Raw genomic sequence first — 8,305 nt, 5'->3', positions numbered from 1 at the left:
GGTGTGTGGGCACCGCGTTGCAGACGGGACACTGCACGCACACGACGCCCCCTCCAGGTGCACGCACGTAGGCCGGGCCGGGTGCACACCCGACGCCCTAGCAAGGTGCGCGCACCCGGGCAGGGCTCACACTTGGCGAACGGGGCGCACTTCGCGAGGGAGGGTGTGCACCTCGACGGGGGTGGGTGGCCGGGGTGGATTCGCACGTGGGTCGCGGTTTGCTAAGTACACACTGCGACAAGCTCATAACGGGTGCGATCATACCAGCATTAGTGCACCGGATCCCATCAGAACTCCGCAGTTAAGCGCGCTTGGGCCGGAGTAGTACTGGGATGGGTGACCTCCCGGGAAGTCCCGGTGTTGCACCCTTTTTTAGTTTTTCGCCGGGCGTCGCAATGCTATTTGAATAAACCTTTTGCCCGTTTGCGTTCTCGTCGGGGCCGGGCCGGGCCGGGGTGCGCTGCCCGCACTACCGCGCGCGCGGGGGCGACACCGAGCGCGCACCCGAGGCACCCCGAGCACACAGGCCACGGTGCAACCCGGGCGTTGTGCGCGCACCCCGGTGCGCCCGAGGTGCTGCGCGCGCACCCAGGTGAAATCGGTGTGCACCTCGGCCAGTGCGCGCTCGGTCGAGTCGCGCACGTTGGCCAAGGTGCACGGTGATGTTTCTTACTCTAAGGTTCCGCACCAGACGCCCGGGACAGGTGAGCGAAGCTGGGCGGGGCCGGGTGCGCGGCCGGGGCAGGTGCACGCAGCTGGAGAGAGCTTTGGAGCACACTTCGGAGCGCACCAATGATGCGCTCCATTCAAAAGTTTCCTGAAAAGGCAAAAAAAGTTGAGATTATAGAATTTCCCACTTGAGAGATTGTAAAAAAAAAAAATTTAAAATGAAGGAAACGCGGGTGCCAAGGTGTGCGCAGCCCAGCCAAGGTGTGCGCACCAAGGCGCCCACCCTGGCGAAGGTGCACGCAAGGTGCGCACCCGAGGCAAACCGGACAATTAACCCAACTTTCGACTTCGCGCGCACCTTGGAGCGCACTTCGGAGCGCTCCTTGGTGCGCACCAATCTTGGGCACCTCGGAGTGCACCATGGCGCCCACCAAGGTGCGCACCCGGGGCAAACCGAGCTCCGACTTCGTGCGCACCTTGGAGCGCACGAAAGGTGCGCACCATGGCGCCCACCAAGGTGCGCAGCCCAGCCAAGGCGTGCGCATCAAGGTGCGCACCCTGGCGAAGGTGCGCACCCGGGGCAAACCGAGCTCCGACTTCGTGCGCACCTTGGAGCGCACAAAAGGTGCGCAACCCAGCCAAGGTGTGCGCACCCCGGTCAAACCGAGCTCCGAATCGTGCGCACCAGAGGTGCACGCCATCGTGCGCACCTTGGAGCACACTTCGGAGCCCTCCTTGGTGCGCGCCGATGTTGCGCACCTCGGAGCGCACCCGGGGAAAACAATGCAATTAACCCGACTTTCGACTTCGTGGGCACCTCGGAGCGCTCTCGGGTTCGCACCTCGGAGCACACCGAGGTGCGCACCTTTGATGCGCTGCCTTCACCAATTTCCAGAAAAGGCAAGAAAACATTGAGAAGGTGTGCGCACCGAGGTGCCCACCCTGGCGAAGGTGCACGCGAGGTGCGCACCCGGGGCAAACCGGGCTCCGACTTCGTGCACGCCGCACCTTGGAGCACACTTCGGAGCGCTCCTTGGTGCGCACCAGGGCGCGCAACCCAGCCGAGGTGCCCACCCCGGCGAAGGTGCACGCGAGGTGCGCACCCGGGGCAAACCGGGCTCCGACTTCGTGCACGCCATGGTGCCCACCGCGGCGAAGGTGCACGCGAGGTGCGCACCCGGGGCAAACCGGGCTCCGACTTCGTGCACGCCGCACCTTGGAGCACACTTCGGAGCGCTCCTTGGTGCGCACCATGGTGCCCACCAGGGCGCGCAACCCCGCCGAAGGTGCACGCGAGGTGCGCACCCGGGGCAAACCGGGCTCCGACTTCGTGCACGCCGCACCTTGGAGCACACTTCGGAGCGCTCCTTGGTGCGCACCATGGTGCCCACCAGGGCGCGCAACCCCGCCGAAGGTGCACGCGAGGTGCGCACCCGGGGCAAACCGGGCTCCGACTTCGTGCACGCCATGGTGCGCACCGCGGCGAAGGTGCGCACCCGGGGCAAACCGGGCTCCGACTTCGTGCACGCCGCACCTTGGAGCACACTTCGGAGCGCTCCTTGGTGCGCACCAGGGCGCGCAACCCAGCCGAGGTGCCCACCCCGGCGAAGGTGCACGCGAGGTGCGTACCCGGGGCAAACCGGGCTCCGACTTCGTGCACGCCGCACCTTGGAGCACACTTCGGAGCGCTCCTTGGTGCGCACCATGGTGCCCACCAGGCCGCGCAACCCAGCCAAGGTGTGCGCACCAAGGTGCACGCGAGGTGCGCACCCGGGGCAAACCGGGGTCCGACTTCGTGCACGCCGCACCTTGGAGCACACATCGGGGCGCTCCCGGGTTCGCACCGGCGTTGCGCACCGTGGTGGGCACCTCGGAGCACACCAAGGTGGGCAGCGAGGTGCGCACCTTTGATGCGATGCCTTCACTAATTTCCATAAAAGGCAAAAAAAAAACGAGATTTTAAAATTTCCGTTTTGAAAGATAGTGAGAAAAAGGGAATGCTGGTGCCATCTTGAGCCCGCCCTGGTGCGCAGCCCAGCCAAGGTGTGCGCACCAAGGTGCCCACCCTGGCGAAGGTGCGCGCCCGGGCAATTAATCCAACTTCCAACTTCGCGCGCGCCAGGGTGGGAGCGCACCCAACAACCGGGCCTGGGAAGAGCCAATGCGAGAAACCCCACCAAACGCTCTGACAAAAAAAGAGGGGGCGCTCCAGTAACCCCGCTTCGGAGCGCACCCTGGGCAAACCCAGCCAAGGTGCCCACCCCGGCCAAGGTGCAGGCGAGGTGCGCACCCGGGGCAAACCGGGCTCCGACAACGTGCACGCCGCACCTTGGAGCACACTTCGTAGCGCTCCCGGGTGCGCACCTCAGAGCACACCAAGGTGGGCAGCGAGGTGCGCACCTTTGATGCGCTGCCTTCACTAATTTCCAGAAAAGGCAAAAAAAAAAGGAGATTTTAAAATTTCCGTTTTGAAAGATAGTGAAAAAAACGGAACGCGCGTGCCATCTTGAGCCCGCCCTGGTGCGCAGCCCAGGTAAGGTGCCCACCCTGGCAAAGGTGCGCACCCGGGCAATTAACCCTACTTCCGACTTCGTGCGCGCCAGGGTGGCAACCGGGCCTCGGAAGAGCCAATGCGAGAAACCCCACCAAACGCTCCGACAAAAAAAGAGGCGGCGCTCCAATAACCCCGCTTCGGAGCGCAGCCGGGGCAAACCCAGCCAAGGTGCCCACCCCGACGAAGGTGCACGCGAGGTGCGCACCCGGGGCAAACCGGGCTCCGACAACGTGCACGCAGCACCTTGGAGCACACTTCGAAGCACTCCCGGGTGCCCACCGGCGTTGCGCACCGTGGTGGGCAGCGAGGTGCGCACCTTTGATGCGCTGCCTTCACTAATTTCCAGAAAAAGGCAAAAAAAAATGAGATTTTAAAATTTCCGTTTTGAAAGATAGTGAAAAAAAAGGAACGCGGGTGCCATCTTGAGCCCGCCCTGGTGCGCAGCCCAGGCAAGGCATGCGCACCAAGGTGCCCACCCGAGGTGCACACCCGGGGCAAACCGGGCTCCGACTTCGTGCAGGCCGCACCTTGGAGCACACTTCGGAGCGCTCCTTGGTGCGCACCATGGTGCCCACCAGGGCGCGCAACCCAGCCAAGGTCTGCACACCAAGGTGCCCACCCCGGCGAAGGTGCACGCGAGGTGCGCACCCGGGGCAAACCGGGCTCCGACTTCGTGCACGCCATGGTGCCCACCGCGGCGAAGGTGCACGCGAGGTGCGCACCCGGGGCAAACCGGGCTCCGACTTCGTGCACGCCGCACCTTGGAGCACACTTCGGAGCGCTCCTTGGTGCGCACCATGGTGCCCACCAGGGCGCGCAACCCAGCCAAGGTGTGCGCACCAAGGTGCACGCGAGGTGCGCACCCGGGGCAAACCGGGGTCCGACTTCGTGCACGCCGCACCTTGGAGCACACATCGGAGCGCTCCCAGGTTCGCACCAGCGTTGCGCACCTTTGATGCGCTGCCTTCACTAATTTCCAGAAAAGGCAAAAAAAAACGAGATTTTAAAATTTCCGTTCTGAAAGATAGTGAAAAAAACGGAACGCGGGTGCCATCTTGAGCCCTTCCTGGTGCGCAGCCCAGGCAAGTTGTGCGCACCAAGGTGCCCACCCTGGCGGAGGTGCGCGCCCGGGGCAATCCGGGCTCCGACTTCGTGCACTGCATGGTGCCCACCAAGGCGCGCAACCCAGCCAAGGTGCCCACCGCAGCGAAGGTGCACGCGAGGTGCGCACCCGAGGTGCACACCCGGGGCAAACCGGGCTCCGACTTCGTGCACGCCGCACCTTGGAGCACACTTCAGAGCGCTCCTTGGTGCGCACCAGGGCGCGCAACCCAGCCGAGGTGCCCACCCCGGCGAAGGTGCACGCGAGGTGCGCACCCGGGGCAAACCGGGCTCCGACTTCGTGCACGCCATGGTGCCCACCGCGGCGAAGGTGCGCACCCGGGGCAAACCGGGCTCCGACTTCGTGCACGCCGCACCTTGGAGCACACTTCGGAGCGCTCCTTGGTGCGCACCATGGTGCCCACCAGGCCGCGCAACCCAGCCAAGGTGTGCGCACCAAGGTGCACGCGAGGTGCGCACCCGGGGCAAACCGGGGTCCGACTTCGTGCACGCCGCACCTTGGAGCACACATCGGGGCGCTCCCGGGTTCGCACCGGCGTTGCGCACCGTGGTGGGCACCTCGGAGCACACCAAGGTGGGCAGCGAGGTGCGCACCTTTGATGCGATGCCTTCACTAATTTCCATAAAAGGCAAAAAAAAAACGAGATTTTAAAATTTCCGTTTTGAAAGATAGTGAGAAAAAGGGAATGCTGGTGCCATCTTGAGCCCGCCCTGGTGCGCAGCCCAGCCAAGGTTTGCGCACCAAGGTGCCCACCCTGGCGAAGGTGCGCGCCCGGGCAATTAACCCAACTTCCAACTTCGCGCGCGCCAGGGTGGGAGCGCACCCAACAACCGGGCCTGGGAAGAGCCAATGCGAGAAACCCCACCAAACTCTCTGACAAAAAAAGAGGGGGCGCTCCAGTAACCCCGCTTCGGAGCGCACCCTGGGCAAACCCAGCCAAGGTGCCCACCCCGGCCAAGGTGCAGGCGAGGTGCGCACCCGGGGCAAACCGGGCTCCGACAACGTGCACGCCGCACCTTGGAGCACACTTCGTAGCGCTCCCGGGTGCGCACCTCAGAGCACACCAAGGTGGGCAGCGAGGTGCGCACCTTTGATGCGCTGCCTTCACTAATTTCCAGAAAAGGCAAAAAAAAAAGGAGATTTTAAAATTTCCGTTTTGAAAGATAGTGAAAAAAACGGAACGCGCGTGCCATCTTGAGCCCGCCCTGGTGCGCAGCCCAGGTAAGGTGCCACCCTGGCAAAGGTGCGCACCCGGGCAATTAACCCTACTTCCGACTTCGTGCGCGCCAGGGTGGCAACCGGGCCTCGGAAGAGCCAATGCGAGAAACCCCACCAAACGCTCCGACAAAAAAAGAGGCGGCGCTCCAATAACCCCGCTTCGGAGCGCAGCCGGGGCAAACCAAGCCAAGGTGCCCACCCCGACGAAGGTGCACGCGAGGTGCGCACCCGGGGCAAACCGGGCTCCGACAACGTGCACGCAGCACCTTGGAGCACACTTCGAAGCACTCCCGGGTGCCCACCGGCGTTGCGCACCGTGGTGGGCAGCGAGGTGCGCACCTTTGATGCGCTGCCTTCACTAATTTCCAGAAAAAGGCAAAAAAAAATGAGATTTTAAAATTTCCGTTTTGAAAGATAGTGAAAAAAAAGGAACGCGGGTGCCATCTTGAGCCCGCCCTGGTGCGCAGCCCAGGCAAGGCATGCGCACCAAGGTGCCCACCCGAGGTGCACACCCGGGGCAAACCGGGCTCCGACTTCGTGCATGCCGCACCTTGGAGCACACTTCGGAGCGCTCCTTGGTGCGCACCATGGTGCCCACCAGGGCGCACCCGAGGCAAACCGGGCTCCGACTTCGTGCACGCCGCACCTTGGAGCACACATCGGAGCGCTCCCAGGTTCGCACCAGCGTTGCGCACCTTTGATGCGCTGCCTTCACTAATTTCCAGAAAAGGCAAAAAAAAACGATATTTTAAAATTTCCGTTCTGAAAGATAGTGAAAAAAACGGAACGCGGGTGCCATCTTGAGCCCTTCCTGATGCGCAGCCCAGGCAAGTTGTGCGCACCAAGGTGCCCACCCTGGCGGAGGTGCGCGCCCGGGGCAAACCGGGCTCCGACTTCGTGCACTGCATGGTGCCCACCAAGGCGCGCAACCCAGCCAAGGTGCCCACCGCAGCGAAGGTGCACGCGAGGTGCGCACCCGAGGTGCACACCCGGGGCAAACCGGGCTCCGACTTCGTGCACGCCGCACCTTGGAGCACACTTCAGAGCGCTCCTTGGTACGCACCAGGGCGCGCAACCCAGCCAAGGTGCTCACCCCGGCGAAGGTGCACGCGAGGTGCGCACCCGGGGCAAACCGGGCTCGGACTTCGTGCACGCCGCACCTTGGAGCACACATCGGAGCGCTCCCGGGTTCGCACCAGCATTGCGCACCTTTGATGCGCTGCCTTCACTAATTTCCAGAAAAGGCAAAAAAAAGAAAAAAATGAGATTTTAAAATTTCCGTTTTGAAAGATAGTGAAAAAAACGGAACGCGGGTGCCATCTTGAGCCCGCCCTGGTGTGCAGCCCAGGCAAGTTGTGCGCACCAAGGCACCCACCCTGGCCAAGGTGGGTCACGGGGTGGGTCCTAGGGTGGGTAACGGGGTGGGTACTAAGGTGCGTGCCAAGGTGGGTCATAGGGTGGGTGCCAAGGTGGGCACCAGGGTGGGTGTGCACCAACCCTAGCCAGGGTAGGTCACGGGGTGGTTGTCGGGGTGGGCGTCAAGGAGCCAAGGTGGGTGGCAAGTAGCCAAGTTGCGTGCCAAGGTGGGTGTCGGGGTGGGTGCCAAGGATCCAAGGTGGGTGCCAAGGAACCAAGGTGGGTGTCTGGGTGGGTGCCGAGGTGGGAGCCAGGGTGGGTCCCAAGGTGAGTGCAAAGGTGGGTGCCAGGGTCAAGGTGAGTGCCAATGTGGGTTCCAAGGTGCCAGGGTCAGGGTGAGTGCCAATGTGGGTTCAAAGGTGCTAAGTTGGGTGCGAGGTTGGGTGCGAGGGTGGGTGGGTGCCAAGGTGTGCTAGGTGGAAGCCCGGGTGGGTCGGCATCCCATGGGTGTCGAGTTGGGTGCCTGATGGGTGCTTCTTGTCAAGTTTTAGTCGTCGGGACTCATTTCGAGCCTTAGAGGTCGTTTCTTGTCCGGTTGCCCTGTCTTCGACCTGGGAACCCAATTTTGGTCCTCGGGTCCCATTTTTTTTTGTCTCGCATCCCACTTTTGGCCTGTGGCCTTTTCGGGGTCGATTCTCGTTTTGGGCATCAGAGCATGTTTCTTCTCCTAAAACCCAATATTTGTTTATTAAGTCTCGGAACACATTTTTGTTCTCGTGGACCCATCATGGGTCTTGGAACGCATTTGTGGTCCTTGGGTCCCATTTTGCATCCCGAAACTTGTGTTTTGGTGCTTGATCCCTATTTTGGGTGCCCACCTTGCACCAAGTGCGCACCCGGGGCAAACCGAGCGCCTTGGTGCACCGGGGCAAGATCGAGCGTGCACCCGAGGCGCCCCGAACATGCACCAAGGTGCACTCGGCCCACATGTGAGCGCAGGTCGTTGCGCCCGAGGTGGTGTGTGGGCACCGCGTTGCAGACGGGACACTGCACGCACACGACGCCCCCTCCAGGTGCACGCACGTAGGCCGGGCCGGGTGCACACCCGACGCCCTAGCAAGGTGCGCGCACCCGGGCAGGGCTCACACTTGGCGAACGGGGCGCACTTCGCGAGGGAGGGTGTGCACCTCGACGGGGGTGGGTGGCCGGGGTGGATTCGCACGTGGGTCGCGGTTTGCTAAGTACACACTGCGACAAGCTCATAACGGGTGCGATCATACCAGCGTTAGTGCACCGGATCCCATCAGAACTCCGCAGTTAAGCGCGCTTGGGCCGGAGTAGTACTGGGATGGGTGACCTCCCGGGAAGTCCCGGTGTTGCACCCT

At 63.0% G+C, this 8,305-nt stretch overlaps 2 non-coding genes across 2 annotated transcripts; both read left to right on the top strand.

The window, feature by feature from the left end:
• The first annotated feature begins 250 nt into the window (after positions 1 to 250).
• LOC131862139 (5S ribosomal RNA) lies at positions 251 to 369 on the top strand. Its single transcript, XR_009361165.1, has one exon. It is a non-coding gene; the product is annotated as a 5S ribosomal RNA (ribosomal RNA).
• Positions 370 to 8,186: 7,817 nt separating this feature from the next.
• Positions 8,187 to 8,305, top strand: LOC131862056 (5S ribosomal RNA). The gene has a single exon (XR_009361083.1). It is a non-coding gene; the product is annotated as a 5S ribosomal RNA (ribosomal RNA).

This window comes from Cryptomeria japonica, unplaced genomic scaffold (genome assembly GCF_030272615.1).
Source record: "Cryptomeria japonica unplaced genomic scaffold, Sugi_1.0 HiC_scaffold_35, whole genome shotgun sequence".
In the NCBI taxonomy this organism is placed as follows: Eukaryota; Viridiplantae; Streptophyta; class Pinopsida; order Cupressales; family Cupressaceae; genus Cryptomeria; species Cryptomeria japonica.
The sequence above is the reverse complement of the archived record's forward strand: the minus strand, read 5'-3'. Positions and strand labels throughout refer to the sequence as shown.